The sequence below is a fragment of the Lathamus discolor genome, chromosome 10 (genome assembly GCF_037157495.1).
Source record: "Lathamus discolor isolate bLatDis1 chromosome 10, bLatDis1.hap1, whole genome shotgun sequence".
NCBI lineage: Eukaryota > Metazoa > Chordata > Aves > Psittaciformes > Psittacidae > Lathamus > Lathamus discolor.
Window position 1 is genome coordinate 3010129 of NC_088893.1, and position 23180 is coordinate 3033308.

Genomic DNA, 23180 nt, shown 5'->3' on the forward strand with positions numbered 1-23180 from the left:
GAGTGCAACTTCTCCCTAGTGCTCAATCCTTCACTTTCTCGTGCTTAAGTGTAGAGTTGTCTTGAGTAACTCAATAGAACACTAGACAGGCTTCTTTGTTCCTCCAGCCTCATGGTGCTGGTATTTGCTTTTCCTTCCTTAGCTTTGTCTTTCTGCAACTTAGAATTTGTAGCGTTCAGCTTACCAGATGATCAGTAAATGTCAAACAACTCAAAGTGTTGCTGCCAGCAGAGCTATTGAAGTGCTGCATTCTGAATGTGACTCTTTTTAATTGATTCCTGAGAGGTCGAAATAGAAAGTGCCAGTGCACAAACATCAGGGATTCATAGAAACAGGGCCACAGCATGGAGGACATTTTGTTGTCTATGTACTTACCTGTGCCCTTCTTACCTTGGGCAGGTAGGAGACCCTGCTAATGCTCATATGATCACCCTAGAAACAGTTAGCATGAGTATAATATTGTTTCTTCTAGGAACTATCTTACCTTATACCTGGGAAGACATTTCAGGAAAACATACCCTAGAACTGGGAGGGCTGAGGTGCATGCATCATTCAGAAAGAGCAGGGGCATACTGCAGGCTCTACGCTGCCAGCACAAGGTGCCACCCATGGTACCCTGCTTTTCCCTCTTCTCCTGCATTTCTTTACTCCTTCATCTTAGTGATGGCTGATTCCTCTGCCCTTTTCTGATGGCTGAGAAGTATCGCATGTGCTACTTGGGCCATATTTTCTCCCTCTTGCCAATCTGTGTGTCGTAATTTGACAGGCCAACTGTCGAGCAGCATACTATGGAATGTAGTGATACTTTTGTATTCCAGCCAGGAGATGGCAAGCACAGTCCCATCAGCTCTGCACAGAGATGTGTCCTGTGGGTCAGCCTACTCTGTAGTTCTGTGAAGTGTGACATAATTATGACTCAACAGAGAAAGAGGGACAAAAAAGGGGTAGCACTTACTACTCTTGATGTATAATGTTATTTGAATATGTGGCAAATGATTCTGGGTGTTTTCTAGACTCGTTTCAAGATTTAGCTCCTTTTCCTGTCCCCTGGCTCTCTTGATTCTTCTTTCTCTTTTAAATTGTTTGTAATTTTGCTTTCCCAAGGTCACAAACATACCAGTCCTAGGAAGCTTTAGTATAAAGAGAAAAGGTTTGACCTGTTCTGCAAAATATGGCTTGCATGTTTTACATCTCCACTTTGCAACCTGTCTACAAAGTGACAGAAACATACAGTTAATCACAGCTTTCTTACTAAAAAGTTGGTCAGATCGATTTAAGCTAAAATACAACTTTCGGTATTAAACTCTGCTTCTTCATACTCTGATTTATCAGAATAGTTACATTTACATGTCAGATGCAGAAAGAAGATGATCCCAAAAATCAGGCTTGCTCATCTGTATAATCATTTTTGAGCATTTTCTAATCAGAGATTCCTTCTGCATTAGCATTGATGATTTTCAGTTGCACTGATATGTTTGTTCTGTATTTCTGATTAATAAGCTGCTTGGAATATTTTTCCACTTCAGTGTGAATATGTTTTCACCTATACAAAAAAAGCTCTGTGGTTCCAGAGAATGTCCTGCATTTGTCTGTTCTTAGTGATTTCATATTCCTCGAAAATACTTGGAAACCGTGGGTTTCTGAGGGTGTGTTTCTCTACTCTTTGCTATTCTGGTCTCCACTTGCATACTGGGATGGGAGAATGTTGTCAGAATACATATTTATGATTGCTGGATAAACATTCATGCTCAGTGTGTCAATGGAGAGTTCTACCAATCCTATTGTCTTCTATTTTTTTTCTGCAACTGACTAATATGCGCATGCAAATAGATATGGAGATGAACTCTCCAGCTCTCACAGTAAACATCCACAGTGAGGTTTATCTAGTGCAGACATAGAATGATAAAGCTTTGGGAGATAAATTTTGCCCACAGCCTGAGATGAACATCTTAGCACTTGTTGTGTATATGCCCAGACTCTAAAGGTGATGATGAGAGGAGCTGGGCAGATCAGCCTTTGCATACCATAAATGTGCCTCCAGTACTGCAGTAAAGTTAGGCAAGTGGATGGAACTGTGCCTGTTAGAAGCTTCCCCACACAGGAAAGCAGCTGAACAAAAGAATGGCCTAAAAATATACTGGGAAGTCACTAGTATAATATTTTACTAGCAGGGAAGTTACTGAGGGGAAGCAGCCCTCATTTTTCAGTATATGATACTAGTGAACATGCAACGGAGATGTTGGTGTTTTGTCTAGATGTTTCCGTGGCTGTCAGCTTTCTTTCCATCAACAAGGTTGAAAATATGTATAGTTAAATAATGGGTCTAAAAATAAGTAGAATTTTGAAGTGCAGGTCATAGGCTGTCTGATAATATAATGGGCTTGTTTTCTATAAATGGATTATTTTTAGAGGCCTTTTGATTTTAAATCCTTATGCTACACCCGCATCCTTTCTTTTCCTGAAGCTAGAAGGATTGTAACACTGAGACTTTCAAACAATTAGCTCCTTCTAGGAGTGGCAGCTTGAAGTAAAAATACCAAATAAGGAGGTTAGTCACATTAACAGAATAAAACATATGTGACTCAGTAGGCTTAAATAGCACCAAATTCAACAGGGTAATAGAGAGTAGTATATGCTAATATGTTAGAAATTAAAAGGAGGTGGCACAAGTGACATGCTCAGGCAAATTACATTGTTCTACCATTCTGTAGGCTCCAAATAACCTCCGGCCTGAGGGCTTAAGATTCTTGCTACTTGAAAATGAGACAATGAAGATAGAATTCATCTTGTCTAATTTGTGCTAATATAAAAGATATGCTATTAATCAAAGTTAATCATCAGTAAAATAAGACAGGCACTTACAGAGTGGTGCCTCCTGCATGCTTCATCTTAGGATGACATGGGAGAAATTTCCCTATTGTGATGTGTGTATCTGTTCATTACCTGCAGAGGTAACTACTTGAGTAGTTATATTTTCATAGCTAGTTTTAAATTGTTAGAATTAGTTGAAGCCCATCCAGAACTTTGAAAATAGCAGAGTGTATTTAATTTGAAGTTTTTTCAGTAGTTAATTGCTCTGCTCTGACCTTCGGCATCCATTGTCCTGCTGCCACCTGCTTGTCCATGGGGTGCACTGGGGGACCAGAGCAGTTAATTTTTAGCTGCTGTCACTTACAGGCTTTTTGGACACATAGCCCAGATTTGGATATTCCCAAGACTTGTCTCAGCTTGCAAATATGCTCAAGAAACTGAGCAAGAAACTTTAACCCTATTTGTAATCTTCCCTTGACTTAGCTTTTATGTTAGATAGGTTTAACAATGGCGACTAAACAATTTCTAAAGCAACAGCATTGCTAACCTGGAAATGGAGTTATAAAATTGAGGAGTTAATCTACATTATTAAAATACTTCTGGACAACAGCATTTATTGCAGTTATCATTTAAAGATTATTTTGAAGCAAATCTTGACCATAGATATGATGTCCTCGTAGTACTTGAAGTAGTGCTGTGCTGGGATACATGGCCACAGTTATGCTTCTGCAACCAGCATTGAAGCTAATGCATGTAAGTTCTTGTGGAATTTCTTGCAGCTTGAAGACAGCACAGAGGCAAATAAACATCCTTGAGCTTTTCTGAAGGTGACTCTCCTGAAATTTAGCTGTGAATTCTTTGAAGAAGTATTTTCAGTGGCTTGGTTTTGGTTTGGGTTTCAGGTGTTTACCTTTGGGTCTGGAAGACAAATTGTAGTTATGAGCTTGTATTGCATGTTGTTTGAACTTGCTGATTTTCTGTGTCCCTTAAGAAAGCCTTGTGACAGAGTCTGTACCTGACATCTCGGTAAAACAGATGTCAGGTTGGGGAATACAGTACTTGAAGGAAATGTCTGTTGGTCCTAGGTGCATGCTGGAATAGGGTTTAGACATCACGCGTTCTAATGCCTATGGCACAACACCCTTAGTATTGTGTTAGGAAGTGTGTTGCTTGGTGTGTACCACAGCTGCCTTCTGTATTAGTGGCACTTACACTACTTTAAATTTACTCCCATTTTATGATGAATTTATAAGTTCCTGTAGCAAAGTAGTCCTATGGACGATGAATTTGAATAGATGGCATCCATTGAATTTAAATTGATGTTATGTATAGTTAATTTTAGATTCACCTACGTTTATGTTTTGATGAAAATGTAAAGACTATTCTTTAGGGCCAGGGTTACTTGTTTTGTATAAGATACATGTAGTTTTATAGCACATGGTTATTAGTTCATTTTATTTACAATTATATTTTAACTGCCTATTTGCACTTTTTATTTTGTTTTCAAAATCATTCCCTTTTTGTAGGTGGGGTTTTGGATTAAATATTCCAGGCTTGTAAATTTGAACTTTCAAAAGTCTGCATCCGAAATGATCCAGGGTACATCCTGCGACACTGACTTGTGTACCTGGGCTTTCAGGAGGAGAGTTAGGGTGGGATTTGGATGCTTTCATATGTTGTGTGCGTCCTGTTGGCCAACTCATGGTTGCTGTTTCTATTTATGCTTCTCAGTTTTCTAATTCTTGACATATTATCTATGGAGAATCACAGCTGCCTGACTGGAAACAAGTGATGTGGTGCTTAACTGCAAGTCCTTGTGTCTTTTATTGCATCTAGTACTAAATAGCTACCACGGCAATTGTTGGGTCTTTGGAATAAATGTAAGAATTCTGACGCTGGGTATTGCTGAAACTGGTGTTTACTAATTGATTGTTATAAAGGGCAAGAATTAAATGGGCTTAATGATTTATTTTTTTTCCAAAGCAACCTGCACACCATTGTATTGCTATAATATGATAGTTGAAAACTGTAGTTCATTTATTTTTCACTTGCTTACTGAGAGCAACAAAGAGGATTCTCACCTGGCTGCGAAGGCTCAGGTCAGAGAGTAGAACTAAAGAAAGGAGACTTTAGTAGCTCTGCCACTCATCTGGTCACTTCCCAGCTTGGACTGGTGCTTGGGATTATTCCACCACCTTTGGAGAACAATTTGTTTCCCTGCAAAACATCGTGAGGCCTCAGTGGGCCGTTCCTGGGCTTTAAAGGTTCCTCTGGATTGAAATGCTGTGATTAGTTGTGTCAACCACTCTCGCAGTTTAACACTATTCAAGAACATGCTGACAGTGTAACTTGTCTCATTGTACATGTGTCTGATGAAGATACTGGGTAATAGAGACTGTAGTACCTCTGCAGTATTTTGCTTGCTGTTTGGTGTCAGCAGAACACTGAATCATTAATTCCTGCCCTTTCAGCCCAGCAATTCAGCCGGTTTTTGGTTCACCAAAAAGTCCATTTGTCCAAGCAATATTTCTGCAGTTTGAAGTTGAGAATACTGTGGAAGACAGTGTCAAAAGGTTCACTAAAATACAAGTGCAACATTGATTGCTTTCCCCTCGTTTCCGTAGCTGGTCATTTCATCATAGAATGTAATCATTTTGGTCAAGCATGATTTGCCCTCTGGTAAATTCAGGTTAACTATTCCTGATTATCTTCTTGTCATTGATATTCTTGGAAAAGGCTTCCAAAGAGAAATAGTTGAAATTCTTTCTGGGCACCATTCTAGGTGAGACTGACTAGGTGAGTCAGTCGTTCCCTAGGTTCTCTTTCTGGCCTTTCTTATATGAGCATAACATTAGCAAGGACTTGCCCCCATGGCAGTGATTTTTCACAGGTGAGTTTCTCCTTAGGGCAATATCCATACTTTTTTTTAGTACACTTGGCAACCCAAGATCACAGAATCACGGAATGGGTTGGGTTGGAAAGGACCTTAGGATCATCCAGTTCCAACCCCCCTGCCATGGGCAGGGACGCCTCACACTAGACACTGTTGCTCAAACCCTGTCCAACCTGGCCCTGAACGCTGCCAGGGATGGAGCATTTACCACTTCTCTGGGCACCCTGTGCCAACGCCTCACCACCATTACAGTAAAGAACTTCTTCCTTATCTCTAACCTGAACTTCCCCTGTTTCAGTTTTAACCCATCACCCCTTGTCCTATTGCTGTTGTCTCTGATGAAGAGTCCCTCTCTGGAATCACATCACACATTTCTGAGTGCACTTGAATTTCTTCCTGACTGTTGCCGTAACTCAGCGCCAGTGTTCAGACACTTCAATGCCCCTGTTTCTGAGCAGGAACATGGAAAGTACCTCTTGTGCTTTCCCCTCTTGCGCCATTTTTCCACTTACAGCTCCTTTCTTACTTTTGAGTTTCACTCCACATTGCATGCTTATACTCCTACAGCTATGTTAATATATTCACTGACAGCTTTCTTAAAAATCTAGTTTTACAGATGTGTATAGTATTATACTGTATTACCTCCAGTTTTCATTTTCAGCCTTGTTTTACCTATAAACATATAGCTCATTTTTGTTTGCCTCACAAATTCAAATGGAATTTGAAAAGCAGAAATGTAATTTCCCATAATCTTGGCTATGAATTTTTAAGGCAGGTGTCAGCCACTACTAGTTAGCCTGTGTTCCCTCCACCCTCACCAGCCAGAGCCCTCGGTTTTGAGATGTGTATCAGAAACAGTGACAGCACTTCCCACTGCTGCTCTGGAGCCTTTTAGAACTTACAGATGTTGAATCACTGGGAATTAAGCTTTGAAAGTCCAAAGGAGAAATTGTATTTTATTTCAAAGACCTTCACTGCGTTTTAAAGTCTGAAATAATTCTTCACAGTTCAATAAAAAAACAAAATATCACTGATTCATAAACTTTCTTTATGGGGGTTTTTGTTTGTGTCGTCGTCCCCCCCCAACATTCCCTTTGAAGCTTAGCACTTGATAGATTAGCCCAGTGCTAAATAAAATGCCCTTTTTTATGTGTGAAGCTTGGTAATTGCTGCAAAAAGATTCTTAGTGGCTCATAATCTACATATAATCAGATTAGTTTTGAATTCTGTCTTGGCTGAGAAGGTAGGAGTAATCCAGTTGGTGGTTGTTTACCTCTGCTTTTCGTGATGCCTCAAAGGGTGCAAGCAAGCAATGCCACATCAGCAGCTTGGTAAAGAGGGCAGCTAGGCTTGTGGTGCAGAGAAGCAGCCGATTTTAAGCCTCTAAGGAAGACATGTTTGAAACTATTGAGACTAACCGCAGCTGTTTTGGTATATACTACTTAAAATTCCAAAGCCTGGTTGTGCAGTTAAACTCTCGGGTCTAATACAGTTCCATAGTGAGAAATCTTTCCCAAAGTTGTGAGTGTATGGCACTCTCTCATACTTCAACTGATTCTACCATGTAGGACTTCTAAATACTGCCCGTCGAGAACAACTGCCATGCAGCTGAAGTGTGCAGATTTCAAAAATACATATATTCCTTAAATGTAGTATGTGGGAATAGTATGTGTCAGTACGTGTATACAAGGACGTTTAATGCGTTCTGAAACTTACATACTGGGAATCTGTTCCCACTATCCCAGGGTTACATCCAAGAAATACTTTAATATATTTTGCATATTTTTATATAAATGACAGTGTTTTGTCTTTGTAACTTTTTATAAAACATTTACTAGCAGAAGAGCTCCCTGGTTGATGCGGGTTACACCTCTACTGGCCACAGGGCTGCTACAGGTATGTAGACGTACAAAACTTGCATTGGACGGTCTACTAAGATTTTTAAAAAGCAGATATTTTTTATTGTTTATATTATACCTAATTTTTGAGAGTGCCAAGAGTCATTTCCTGTATAACCTTTATTTAAGTGTAAACTAGGAAGGTTTTTCATTTTTCTTCAATAGTAAATTTTAAAGCATTTAAAATTTTAGCTGCTACTAAGTATTTGGCAATGTAGAAACTCAAATCACAAAATACAAACTGAAAATGTCATGGTAAAGATCTGCTTCATTATGTGTACTTTTCATTAAGAGATAAAAGAGGTTTTGTTCATAAGGATAAAGCGATTAGATGTTTCAGTTTATAGAAGAAGTCAGGAGATGCGTAAGACATTCTTTATAATGTGTGGGGAGGGTGTTTTCTGTAGCAGAGTTCTGGGTTTTGAACTTGGTTAGATTGCTTGGATAATTTGAAGTTATTTAAATTGGGTTTTTAAAAATAGAGAAATTGATATTCTGCCTACTTGGGCTATATTTTAAAGATACCAACACTTCAAAGGAAATGACTGAAAGGAACCAACCTGCATCCAGCCTAGCAAGATTAGTTCAAGGTATCCTGGGGTAATGCTAAATGAAAATGGTGTCCGTGGTGTCAGAGCACACAAAAATGGTATTGATGTGTTATTTGTCAGAATGGAAGGAAAGATGTAAAGGTATTTTTCTTATATGTAGGAAGATAACTGTAAACAGTATGACTTGGTAGATATTTGTTTAGGATACCTGTAAAATCCCTTCCCTTCTCCTCCCTGACTAAAGACATTCAGACTTTCAGTCTGCTGGAATTTCCATGTCTCACGGAGAGGGCGGCTCTTTTCATAGTCCAGTATCTCTTTTCTTAGTGCAGGATAAATTAGGTCTTAGAGTGATATGTGCAGAAGTTCTACATGTGGGAAGCATTTTGGGGGTAGGGTGAGGAGTAAGATTTGGTGGGGGGGGAGGTTTGATGAAGCCAGTGAGATGGAGTGATCTACTTGATAATAAAGCTTAACTTCAATGCCAGCTCCATGCTGTTACAGCATATTACTACACAGCAAGAAATGTGGCACAGATGTTGTGGCAGCCATATTTTACATCCTCCAAAAGGTCATGTCGCTTGTTATTACATTCAGAATCAATATTAAGTGAGCGTTCCAAATTTCAGCTGTCAGTTGAATTTATTGCTGCAAACCAAGGCTGAAAGGTTTTCAACTGTGATTCGAGCAAGCTAACAAATTAATAATGGAGAAGTATGCATGGTGGAGCAGGTGATCCATGTTCCAGCAGAAAGGGGAGTTTAACTGAAAAGAATAGAAATTAGACCTGGGGTGTTTAGTCCATTCCCTCTACCGTAGTGGACTTGTGTCTCTTAGTGTGCATTGTAATGGTTACTGCTAGGGAAGATCTGCAAACAGATTGACTTGCATGCAGTACAGCAAGATAATGCATATGCATATGTGGTACCTTTACATGTCTATCCTGTAAAATATTTGCACCTCTAACATATGTAAGTAATTTGCAAACTCTGTGCATGTATGACAGTTCTGCTTTTTTGCCGTTGTCCCTGGTAAGAACAAAAGAGAATAGGTCTGAGTGGTGAACCTGGTCCAGGAGAGCTGCAGCCAAGGCTCTGAAGGCAGTTTGCACCTATGTAAAGATGTATTGCAGCATTGAAGCACTTTGGAACAGAAAAGTTATATTGTTCAGTGGGGATGCTCTTGAGGGAAGGGGTCTTGGGCTTTTCAGTAGCCACAGTCTCACAGTTCAAATCTTCCTAGTTTTGGAAGATATTGGAATTTCTTACAGTTTCTAGATATTCAGTATTTTCGATGCTGCTTACAGCACCAGATGCTCTGAGAACAGAATGAAGAAAAGTCCGTGTAGTTCAGCATCTCTTTTGTTCTCAGTAAGTATGAAAGTGACTTTAGCTAGATGAAAAGCATGATTTTAAATCTTATCTGTGAATCTCATGTTTCGTTCTTTCTTCCCTATATTCATATAGTTTCATTCTGCCAGATTCGCATTTGCTTAAAGGCTTTTCCACAATAACTATCTCTGTGGCATGCTTTGTTGCTTTTCCTCCTTCTGTTCCAGAAATGGTGGGTTTTGCTTCTTACAAATCTAAGGAGGAATTTCTTCCATTTTACAATAGATATGATTAAAATTGCAGCTAATCTCCAGAATTTCTCTAATTCTCTTACACTTCCATTAAATTGACATTCCCCATCCAGCTTAATTCTTCGGATAGAAGTTTGTGGCTCTTAAAGCTAAACATAGGAAAACAAGGTAAAATTGCAAAAGAGAAATCAAGCTGAAATGAGAGCAACAAGAGAAACGACTCCACAGCTGCCTTTTGTGTACTTTTAAACTCATGTTTTGTGGTGGGTTTGTTGAGTTTTTTCAACTTTCAATTTTAAGCTTCTCATTTGTGCTAGTGCCAAGTGGAAAGCAACAATGCAAAAACGTAAATGCTGCTTGTACCATTCTGGCTTCAGTAGACATCTGATTAACCAAGAAAGAAATATTTTTCCTTAAAAATCAGACAGATATGGGGAAAACATATTTTGGAGAAATAAGGGTGTAATATGAAAGGGATTAAAAACTAACGGGGAGCAATGGGACAAATATATTAATATGCCAAAGGTATTTTGCTGCACCACTGTGTACTGTTTCTGGGCAGAGTATAAATCATGGTAATTTCAAATAGACAATGAGGTTTATAGAACTGATTGAAGTGATCCATAGTCTACCACATAACTTATTGCAAAACAGATGTAGATTCAAGCTTTCCTGTTGCAAGGCAAATCATTTCTGTCACCTGTCTTGTTTCTTGTCCTCACTGCCACTGCCATTCTTATTCTTCTCATTGTTTCTGTTTCCTCAGTAACAGCTATAGCTATTTGCATTTGCAGTGGTCTTTTGAGATTACAAGCCCTGAAAGGATCGGACATTTGTATGTACCTTCAGTTTTAGTGAAATGGCATTTTCAAGGCCATTGTAAAAATCCACATATTTGTTTTCCTCTAAAATGCAGAAAGGAAACCACCGAGGCAGCAAGAGACAATTGGTGGGGTTTTTTTCATCAGAACATCTCTGTATGGATGAGAAAATTACTTCAGTGCTTAAGTTTAAACTGATAAACTGTGGCATAAACTGATTTTATCTCATGCTGTGGCTCAAATCTAGATAAAAACTTCTGTCCTTTCTTTTTTCTGTGTACCTCAGGGAAGTGAATACTTGAGGTTGCATGGCAGCCAAAATCTGGCACATCAAAATTTACAGATGGTAAAAGGTATGTCTTTTCATCTGCCAATGTATGATTCAGTTAGCACAAGCAGACTTCAATCCACTTGACCTCAATAGAATTGGCACAGCTGCTTTTCCAATCTATTTCCAGGCTTGTTTGATAAAGCAGTGACGCTTCTGTATGGAGAGGGAGTGTAGCTTTTAGATCTAAGGTAATTAAAAATACTGAAGAAGTATTTATAGAAAAATTATTTTATATTTTTTTAATATGTAGTTGAATTCTGCATATTCCAGGGAATGTACTGAATGTTTTTGAAGATAATACTAACTACTATTATTTACATGCCCAACTCTGAGATCAGGTACACATTTAAATGGTTAAAGCATCTTGGAAGATGCTATGAAAGTTCATTTACTTCACCAAATGAAGTAGAAATTGTGGAACTAAAATGCTAAAATTTGGTATGTAGCAATATCAAATTACTTCATTTGTGTTGACAGGTTATAGAATGAATACTTGACCCTGTCAGAATAAACAAGACTGATGTGACATCCTATTAAGAAGCTATAGAAAGAAAAGTTTGTGGGTTCGTTGTTGTTTAAGACATCATTTTGACAGAAATTCTGAGGGAACCCTTTTCTCTGTTGGGTGTGGAGGGTTTTTCTTTGTATGTTTAGCAAAGAAGTGTTCTTAAGCACGTGGATTATTGTCATTTCAAAAGACTGCACAACATGATACAGGCTTAGAGCCCTAAAATTCTTTTCACAAAGATTCCTTTTTCATTTAGCTGTGCACATTGGCCTCTATAGTCTGGCATCTAGATTTGTGTTAAGGAATTGAGCTTTCTAAGATATAGACTTTTATTTGATGGAACCCACCAGGGTGCTTGTGTCACGTAGAGCAGTAGTTCTCAAAATTTAGGAATCAGCATGCCACATCAAAAATTCAGAAGTACTTATTATAGTGCCTGTAAGATTTTGATTAGTTTAATTATAAATCTTTCTTGTTCTGATTTTTACTAACTTGCACACAGCCTGATTGCAGCTCACCAGTAGTGGATGTAATACAATAATATATTGTACTCTAAATTTTGATAACCACTTTCGCAAAAAAATATGTTTGGCTGCTTTGGACAATTACGTGTGTTGGTAATCTGCTCTTTCTGGTTTTCTTATTGTTACTTAAATATCTCTGTAATAACAATGCCATTTTACTAAATCAGAGTTGTACCTAAGTGGTAGTAGGATCATGAGCAGGAATTCTTTCAACTGGGCTCTTTATGTATGTGCTGGAAGCAGTTTCTGATTTTATAGGTTTTTCTGAGAGCTAAGACTTTAACAGCCCAGAAGCCAGTTATTCACAATAGCATAGAGTGCTTCTTGGTAGTTCTTCTTCCCTTCAAGAATTCTGTGATTAAAGATAATTGTTTGGGAAGACTTGAGAAGTATGGCAGTTAATATGCTCAGATTTACATAGGGCTTTCAAAGAGGGGAATCTATACTTTGGTAACTTCATCACGCAAAGGTTTCAGAAAAATTGTGTTACTTACGCTCCATGTTACATCCCCCAAAGTGTAACAAAACAGAGAAAAAGCTTTTTGCTAATGGAGGCTTTTCTTCTGTCTTGTGCTGATGAGTTTCAGTAATGATCTGCTCTGAGACTTCTGTTGTTTGTACCTCGCTCTCCTGCTGTTGACTTGCTTCAGTATTACAGTTGGTGGTTAGGGAACTTTGTTTTATGGGAACTTGTGAACTTTCTGGATTCTGCTGCAGTCAATACATGTGAATGATTGAGAGAAACAGAGGAATTCCAGTTCAAAATTTTTATCTGGGGGGTCAAAGTGGAGAGCCTCACAAAAAGGTTAGCAGCATGTGCATACATTTCCATGATTTACTTTTTTCCCCTAAGCCATATGATTTATTTCCTTGTCTAAGTTCTTTGTCTTGCTATGCTTTTTTCCCCTTCTGACTACAAAATTCTGTGTGGTATTCTTTCAAGAAGCTTAAGTTGGTGTAGACTATAGAAATTTTGGAGGAAAAGCTAAGTATATACTTGCCCTGTTGATATACTTTTTCCTAGACATGCTTGTTGCTGGTGAGGACAAGATACAGTGTTGATGTGATGTTCTGGAAATTCTTGTGTTTCTGTATTTCCCTGCTAATTTTGAATATTCTGGGTGCCTTTTTATTTTTCTCTTCTGTTTTCCGCTTTCTCAAATTCACTCAAAGTTTTCTCAACTAAATCACACAAACATTCGGCTTTTAACAGTCCAACACTAGAACATTCACCTCACTTCTTGAGGAGTTTATAGGCAGCATTCAATGCCAAGCTTTTAGCAGTCTGTGTTTTAGCAGTAGTAGCTTTGTTGCCGGAAGATTTGCCACTGTCAGTCTATTGAGAGCAAGATGAGATGGCTCAGGGTTCCCCATTTATGGGAAAGTCAAAGATCTTTAGGGGAATCTATGGGAAGATTTGGAAGGAGAAAGAAAGCAAAGGTCCTTTTTCAATTATAATTTCTCAAAAAAAAAGACCCAAACAACAAAAGACGCTAAACAAGAAAGAAGAGAGAAGGTTTTTTCCTACAAACAAATAATTGATGGAAAATATTTGACTCTTCATGGGGAGGGGTGAAAATCTAGTGGTCTATATATATAAACACATAAATATGCACATATACACACAGTGTACAGGGAGGAGGGAAGCCTCTAAGAAATGTCTGGGAGCAAAAGAGAAAGAAATTAAGCTTGCTGCTGGTAATGTTGTTATTCAGAGACAGTCCAAAATTCTTTCTGTCCCCAAATCACATTAAAGGACTCATAAAAGCAATTAACATGTAACTATTTTTCTAAGTCCCTGGAAGTTTCAGCATCTAATTACCCATTATGTATTTGCTGGAAGCCAGCAGATAAACTGCAAATTGTTGGTGCCCCAGGATCATTTAAAACACTTTGGTACTGGTTGTGTTAAAAAAAAAAAATATGTGGATGCCCCTTTAGCATGAATGTGTTAATCTGAGATTATTTAGTCTCAGAGTGAACATCAAATGATTCTGATTACCTTGGTATTGCTGGTTTTTGATCTTGTTCCCATGAATTAGAACTGAAGCCATGTCAAAATGGACTGCTCCTATAAAAGAAACAGGAAAAAATGAGTTTGTTAAACTGAGAGCTAAAATTGATAAAGTGTAGTTCAGTAATTTAGTAGTTGGTCAGCTTGGTAAAAATTACTCTCTTCAGTGCAAAGCCTATCCAGTGACATAGGATGACAGTTCGCATCTGGTACTGGCAGGGCATCAGTCAGTGGGTGGTGAGTAATTGCGCTGTGCATCACTTGTTTTATATATTCTTTTTTTTAATAATCATTATTTTCCCTTCCCTTTCTGTCCATTAAACTGTCTTTATCTCAACCCATGAATCTTCTTTCCCTAATCCTCTCCCTCATCCCACTGGGGAGGGACAGTGAGCCAGCAGCTGGGTGGTGTTTAGCTGCCTGCAGGGTTAAACCACAACTTAGGTACAGGTTGTAGGATTACATTTGTTACTTGAGACTTTCTTCTTTTGAACTGGGGAGAAAGATTGTGTTCACATTTTTAATAAAGCACTTCATTAAGAGAAATGCAGTAATCTTTCCTACATTACAGACAAACCAGTCAGGTCTCTCTGTCAGAACTGATGGAGAGTATTAAGAATACTCTGAATTCTGTCACAAGGGCTTTCCAGTAGTTTTCTGCTCTCTGCACTTGAATCTGAAACATGTTCTGCTTGATCATCTTATTTATTGATTAATCCACCTCAAATTATGATTTGTTAAATATTTTTCTTATTGATTATATTTAAACACATTTTAAGAAATGGTTGATTTCTCCAGTGCATTGCTGAATCTTTATAATAGAGAGAATATACTCAATAGATGAATAATAATTTTGCAGCAGCTTTTGCATCATGTTTAGATCCTAGCATACAGTTGTGGGATAGCAGCACGTTACTTGCCAAATACATTTGCTGGATACTTGAACTGACACTCCAGCATGCCCAGTTCACCAGTGAGAACCGGTGCACTTTCAGCCCCCAAGAGATTGGCTCACTGTGAGCGTTCCTAAAAACCTGTGTAAACGTCTCTGACCAGCAGAGCAGTGGTGTTACCTCCTCTTGTTGCTGTCAGGTCTTACTTGCATTTTAAGCCCCATTTTAACTTTAGAGTCACTTCTTTAATTTTTTCTCATGTTGTCTAGATTGCTTCTGGTTTTTATTCATGGTCTTCGTAAATGTTTAGCAAAAAGAGAGCATCTCCACTGTATGCTTTCAACTTTGTGTTACAGAAACCTTATAAATTTAGTCAAAAAAACTCTTATCACAACAAAGGGATGTTTGCTTTTTGCTTTGGTCAGTTTAAATTTACCTCTGTGTTGGACCATAATGGTACTAATACTTAAATATGACCTACTGATTTTGAGTGGGCAGCATTTGCTTTAATGGGATTCAGTAAAGCAGTGTCCATGCTCTGATCAGCCAGAGAATCTCCTCTGTATTGCCCATGAGCTTGGTAGTAGCTTGGACCTCTCTGAATAAGTGTTGGTGTGTTCTAGCACCGGTAGTTGTTTGTGAGCAAGGTGCTTGCCTGTCACCCCACATGAGAAGAAAGTAGTAGCTTTCAATACATTATAAGTTTTTTTATCAGCTCTACAAGAGGAAACTTGAGGTAATGCATAATGACTAACATAATGCTTAAAGTCATTCCGTGACTTAAGATTTGGGCTTGGATTATCTAAATTGTATATTGTAGGTTAGTTCACAAAATCAGTTGATTTCTTTCTGCTTCTCCTTATTTTTCTTGCGTCTTCAAACAATTGAACTTCCAAATGGTAGAATGCTAATGGAAAATTCCTACTTACCTCTCAGTCTTACATGTGTGATAGCACATACAAAAGAGGTCCAGAAATCTTACTTCCCCTGGTTCTGAAGAGCATCTTCAACCTGCCTAAACTGAGTGTGTGTGAACAAGTGTGTCGCTTTACTTGTTGATCCAGTTAAGTGCTGATGCCTGCTGTGGAGAACAGCATACAATTTATGCTGAGAAATATGTTATGAGGATAGACACTTACTTGAAGGAAAAAGCAGCCAGGGCGTAAGGTGTATTTGTGAAGTAGCTCAGAAAGGCCGAAGTGAATCATGGAACCACTACAATCCCTTATGCAGGAGCTAAAGGATAAGAATTAGCGTGAATATTTTTTCTTCCTTTTCTTTTTTTTTTTTTTTTTAACACATTACTCCTGAAAGGTGTCAGTGCTCACACAGCTCCCATCTTGACATGCTGTCTTTTCATCATCTCTACTTCATAAAGGCAACTAAGGTACCAGTTCATATCAATGTTCCCAGCTCTCTTGTTTTCACCTTATGACCTTGAGAGTTGTTGCATTATTTGTACAGTATTAAGTGCTTTTCAGTGGCTGATCCCTGCTCTGATGAGCCTGTGGGCTATTTTAGACAGAGGGACAGCAAAGAGGAGGATAAGTTCCCAAGCTACCTAGGAGCAGATATAATTGATTTTCAATGTCATAGCAGAATGTTCAAAGGAGTTGTTTTATTTCTTTCTCTATTTCTTTGGTTTTGATGGGCGGTTTTAGGCACAGTTGTGTTAGTGTTTGGCAATAGGAGTCAGTCACGAAGGTTTAAGAGAAAATATTTTCCTCTGGAATAGTATGCAGGGTTTTTACCTCCATACTGTTCAGCAGTATACTTGAGCTCTGCATACTAAAGCCTGTGCAAACTAGACTTTGCACCTACCAAACAGGTAAATGTCTGAACAGTGCAAACAAGATGACATTCCAAATATGAGGAATAACTTGTTTTTGTGGGAGAAGAAGGGAAATGGAAGAACAGAGTAAAGGATTGTCAAAAAAAAAAAAAAAAAAAAAAAGAAAAAAAAGAGGCTGCTGCTTATTAAGACCCAGTGGAAGAAATGACTGTTCTATTTTCTGCATCCCCAGGGATGGAGGTGAGGCTGACGGGCTGGTAGTTCCCCCATCCTTCTTCTTGCCCTTTTTGTAGATGGAGTGACATCGGTCATCAAGCACCTCACCCGTTCTCCATGATTTTTCAAAGATGATGTAGAGTGGCAGGACAGCAATATCTGCCAGTTCCCTAAGTACCCATGGGTGCATCCCAGCAGGGCCCATGGATTTATGGGTGTTAAGTCTATCTAGCCTGTCCCTAACCCAACCGTCTACGACCAGGGGGAAGTCTTAACTTTCTCTGGCCTCTTTTTGTATCTCTGAAGTCTGGGACTCTTGAGAGACATTTTTAGCAGTAAAGACTGAGGCAAAGAAGTTATTAAGTAATTCTGCTTTCTCTGTGTTGCTTTCTATGAGAGTAATACCAATTTCTTGAACTGCAGTTACAACACTGACAAAGAACATGAAGTTATATTCCTCATTTGAAACATTCTAACTGTTAAAATAGTTAGAATCATAGAATAGTTAGGGTTGGAATGGACTTTAAGATCATCTAGTTCCAACCCCCCTGCCATGGACAGGGACACCTCACACTAAACCATCCCACACAAGGCTTCGTCCAACCTGGCCTTGAACACTGCCAGGGATGGAGCGTTCACAGCTTCCCTGGGCAACCCATTCCAGTGCCTCACCACCCTAACAGGAAAGAATTTCTTCCTTATATCCGATCTAAACTTCCCCCATTTAAGTTTTAACCCATTACCCCTTGTCCTATCACTACAGTCCCGGATGAAGAGTCCCTCCCCAGCATCCCTATAGGCCCCCTTCAGGTACTGGAAGGCTGCTATGAGGTCTCCACGCAGCTTCTCTTCTCCAGGCTGAACAGCCCCAACTTTCTCAGCCTGTCTTTATACAGGAGGTGCTCCAGTCCCTGATCATCCTCGTGGCCTCCTCTGGACTTGTTCCAACAGCTCCATGTCCTTTTTATGTTGAGGACACCAGAACTGCACACAATGCTCCAGGTGAGGTCTCACGAGAGCAGAGTAGAGGGGCAGGGTCACCTCCTTCGCCCTGCTGGCCACGCTCCTTTTGATGCAGCCCAGGATACGGTTGCTTTCTGGGCTGCGAGCGCACGCTGCAGCCGGCTCATGTTCATTTTCTCATCGACCAGCACCCCCAAGTCCTTCTCTGCAGGGCCGCTCTGAATCTCTTCTCTGGATGTTACACGGGACAGTGTTGAATGCTCTGCACAAGTCCAGGTAGATGACATCAACTGCTTTACCCGAGTCCATCAGTTCCGTAGCCCCACCATAGAAGGCCACCAAATTGGTCAGGCAGGATTTCCCCTTAGTGAAGCCATGCTGGCTGTCACCAAGCACCTTGTTGTGTTTCCTGTGCCTTTGCATGCCTTCCAGAAGAATGTGCTCCAAGATTTTACCAGGCACAGAGGTGAGACTGACTGGTCTGTAATTCCCCGGGTCTTCCATTTTCCCCTTCTTGAAAATGGGGGTTACATTTCCCTTTTTCCAGGCGTTGGGAACTTCACCTGACTGCCATGATTTTTCAAATACGATGGCCAGTGGCTTAGCAACTTCATTCGCCAGCTCCTTCAGGACCCGTAGATGGATTTCATCAGGTCCCACGCTCAGGTTCTTAAGATGGTCTCGAACCAGATCCTCTCCTACAGTGGGCCCAAAGTCTTCATTCTCACAGTCCCTGAGTCTGCCTTCCAAGACTTGGGTGGTGTGGTCAGAGCATTTGCCAGTGAAGACCAAGGCGAAGTCATTAAGAACCTCAGTCTTCTCCAAATCCAGGGTAGCCAGTTCTCCTGATAGCTTCCAGAGAGGGCCCACTTTGTCCCTAGTCTCTTTTATTTGCAGTGTACCTATAGAATCCCTTCCTGTTATCTTTTACATCCCTAGCCAAGTTGAATTCTAACTGGGAACTAGTTCCAGCACTTAATATTAGAACTTCTTGAGTCAGACTGATTCAAAGCTATCATTATGGTTTATGCTTTCTGGGTTTAGAGAGAGGCAGATTAATTCAGCTTAGCATTTGCTACTGGTAATAAGTCCCAAATAAGATTTTATTAGTACTAAAATAAAATTAAATTCTGTTACATTTTAAGCCTAGAACAGCAAACTGTATTTCATTAATGGTCACATCAGAAATTAAATTAATCACCATATTTAAAATACAGTAGTACAGCCAACTGCAAACATAGCACCACAGATGTTCTGTAAGTTCCCAGGGCTGCAAGGCAGTAGTATAGATGAGTATGTCTTAGTCACACACTTTCACATAGACTATGGTGTTATGCTCAAAGGTATACACATATAGAAGCAAGCTGTGAACTGTTCAGAGAAGGTGATGTTAGTCCTGTCAGAGAAAATCATAACTAGATCAGGAACCCTCTACTTGAGCTGGAAATTTATAGTTCATATGAAGCCAAATGTGGAAGGAAAATTTTGAGGCTGAATTTTGAGTTGATAGAGAGTCATTGCAGTATGGAGGCAGTAAACGTTGTTGGGCATGAGCTGAGAAAGATGCAAAAGAAGAAAATAGGTTCCTAGAAGCAAAATAAAATGCAGATTCAGGAAGGCTGGGATTTAGTCCATTAGTATATGGTGGCACATTTACAAGTTCGTCTTGCATCTTGTGAGCAGTGGATGTAGGCATGCAGGTCAGATGTCTCATAGCAGCTCTCAGGAGCCAGTAGTCCTCTCTCTCATTCTTCTCTAAACACTATTGTTCATCTAAACCAAAATAGTACTAACTGCATGCTGCTGGCATTTAAAATATAAAGATTATCAGAAGATCTTAAGCTAAGACTGGAAAAGATTGACAAGTGCAAAAGCACACATCATTCACGATTCATTCCTCTAGGCATTCAGTCATAAACTGTTTTCTATTAAAAGAATGAAACATAAGTTGAGAACAGGAAGACAGGAAATAGCATGGATAAGCAAAACAAATGAAGCTCAGATTACAAAGGTACATACACGTTAGTAGTGAGATCAGCTGGAAGGGTGTATTTCTGTGTAAATCTTAGAGGCCTACATTGAGAACACGTAGGACACTTTTTGAAATGAGGGTATCAGCCTCTTTGTAAACAGATACAGAAACGGGCTTGATGTCAAGGCAAGGAATAGGGCAGACTTGGAAAGAACCACCTGTGCACACCATGATTGGAAGAAAGGACCTAAAAGGCTCAAGAAGAAGGTGGGTGGTGTCTTCTGGATCCCAGCAAACAGTAAGCTTGCCTCTGAAAGGAAAGTTAGGGATGTTGAGCCTGCTAACGGAGATGCTATTTTCTAGCTTACAGTTTCAGGTCATGATGGGGCTTTGACAGCCAAGAAGTTATTTTGGCCTTTATCATGGTTTCATCTTAGTATATTTATCTATACAAATCTTTCTGCAGCATCACCATACAGCACAATCGCATTCAAGATCTAGTTTTGAGAAGAAAATGAGAAACACACTACTAGACATAAAGCCTGAATATGATAAGACGTGGTAGTTAAGGTGTTAATGAACCTGAATCTCCTACCTAATCTAGCCCCTGACTTGTTAGAAGAACTGGAATCCAGCCTCTGACTGATTTCAAGTATTTTGGTATCCAATACTGGAATCAGTTTATGCTTAAAAATTGTAATTCAAATCAAAAGCAATGTTCCTACCATCATCCTTTTGCTTGTCAGTGTCAATAGGTGCCTTGGAAACTTGGTGGGAGGAAAGTAATCGGCAATACACTGCAAGGTCAGGGAATAAACAGAATAATAAGAACGTATCCTACAAAAGGGAGGGCTGCTCTGTAAAGCACTGTGAGGCAAGCAAAGCATGTAACCAGTTAAAGAAGTCCAGTTTGTGTCATTGAATCTTTGTGGATAGAAATTATTTGAAATTAGAGTTGACTACTAAATGTCAAGAGAGATCAGAGACTTTTCTGTAGGTAGAAAGCACTATAATGATGGCTTGTAACACACACTGTAGCTTAAGTCTCAAATGATACCAAGAGTGCATTTTTAGATACCACAGAGTACTGCTTCTGCTTTAGCTTTGAGTTGCATTTGAACTGCTTCAAGATGTAGAAGCTTTCTATAACAGTGACAGTAACTTGCCTAAGCTGTTTTTATCTCAGGATGGTTTTATATGTTTCCAAAACAGTTTTACAGTCTCCCAAAGGTTTAAGTAAGTGCCTGAGTCTGGAGAATCATTTGCTGACTGATGGGGAAAGGGGAGGCAAGGTGAGGCGTTACTAACAGTAGTTAGGTAGGGAGTAGATGGCTTAGAAGACTTCATAAGAAGACCAACTGTAATCCACCTTTCTATCACCAGCCACTCCATGAGCTAAAGGAATTGAAACTTAAGAAGTGAAGGTGGTACATTCTAAGTACAGCAAATCTTTTGTACTTCCTCATAGCTGTATTGACAGAACCACTAAATAAATTGGCTGTGATTGTGAACAATTTTTCTGAGGAGAGGAGGGTAAAATATGGGCATATTTCTGATTATCGCATTTCGGTATAAAGCCTTTTAGGGAGAACTATGCCCTGTGTTTTTATTTAGGACTTTATGCCAGGATCTTTGAATAACTGCTTTCTGTTACCTTCCTGTCTTTCTACTAGAGATGTCTTTCTATAATACAGGCTTCAAGTGACTGCAGTGCTAAGTAGGGCTTGTCAAACAGCTCGCTGTCAAAAGGTTAAACTTTTGATGATTTAAACCATCTAATCCAAATCAAAACATGTTTCTCTGCTTCTCAAATAAATAAATTTTCATGTGCTTTTTTAGCTGTGACACTAATAGCATTTTATCATTAAAACATCTCCTAATAAAAATAATAGGTTTAGTATTTTAAAAGGGACTTTCTTCTTGGGGGGACACTTTCCAGTATCAATTTGCTGATGTTTTTTTATGTTTCTCACAAATCCTTGCCATATATATGAATTATGCAATACAGCTGATATTCAAATCAAGTAGTCTCACCCTTGTGCTACTCCTTAATATGGGAAAAATAAGAAGGATTCATGCTAAGGCTGTGACACTTTAGAGTATATCTAGTGCAATACCTGGTTCTTTCCAGTGCAAGCTTTGTGTCTTTGAGACCATACATTTCCCTGGTTTACAGCTTTGAACATGCTTGGGTTTAGTATACCTTTTACCAGCTAAGAGTCGCTTTTTGAGTGTAAGACACTGCAAATGCAAGATTTTACTCAGCTGCATAAGGATATCAACACGGCTGCAGAAATAGTGATGTTAAATGCATCTATTGAAAATGTGAGGTAACACGGTAATAGTTATTTGCTGTCAATTTTTATTGCTGTAGCAACCCACGTTTCTTCAAGGTTATTGTTCAGTTGTATTTTTCTAGTGTGTATAGATATATTTATGAAGCAAAAGTTGTCATTATGAACTGCAGTATGACATTAATAACAAACTAATTAGGAAGGTAAAAGTGGTCAGGTCTTCTCTTCATTATGCCACAGGGTTTCTTTGCATCCATGACCTAGTCTTGTTCCTTTTTATGCAAAACTAAAGCAGCAAAATATATTTACCAAAGGGATACAGAAATAGCAGCACTTGAAAGACTTTTAAAAGCAGAAAACAGCATCAGTGCCTTTAAAGTACCTTTCTATCTCAATAGCTTGGCGGAAGGAGAGGAAAAACATTCTTCTTTAAAGGGAGGTAGAAGAGCAGTTCTTCTTTCTCTGTAGAGTTGGTTTGGAAATTATGAAACCTCATCAGTTAGATGCACTTTATCCTTTTGAATAATACTGTACAATTTCTTTATTCCCATGTATTCCCAAGAGCTACTAAAGAACAAACTTGGTACTTCTATCTAGTGTTAACTAATTGTTAGTAATTGTGCAGAAATACTGAGAAAATACAGTCTAAAGAGTTTCATTTTTATTTTCTACAGACACACATATCCCTTAGTAAATTTTTCAAGACTTCCGATGTACAGCATGAGAAAGTACTGCTTATGTCTGCGGAACAGCAACCTCATCAGTGATGTGAAACTGAATGGTTGTCGGGTTTGTTTATAAAACCTGTTTCTGTTTGCAGGCTTTTTGGCAGATACGTATATCCCTTGTCACGTTTTGACCATAAAAATCCAGATAATTGGTAGGTAATAAGAAAGGCAGAAGTTACATGAAGGAAAAGAAAAACCAAACCCCAGAAAGCAACTATTGTAATATGTCTGTGTTAGTGCTGTTGTATTTGCTGTCCTTGAACCACAGATCAGAACCACAGAAAACATCTTACGTATTTGACTTTGAATTGCCACATAGCTTTCATCATCCAACAAACACTCGCCTTTCAAATATTCATATTTTAGTTTTGCATTTCTTTGTGCCTTCT

General features: G+C 39.0%; 1 protein-coding gene across 13 annotated transcripts in view; it reads left to right on the forward strand.

Moving 5' to 3' along the window:
- TENM2 (teneurin transmembrane protein 2) overlaps positions 1-23180 on the forward strand; it is a 685555-nt gene that overhangs the window by 396954 nt on the left and 265421 nt on the right. The window lies entirely within an intron of this gene.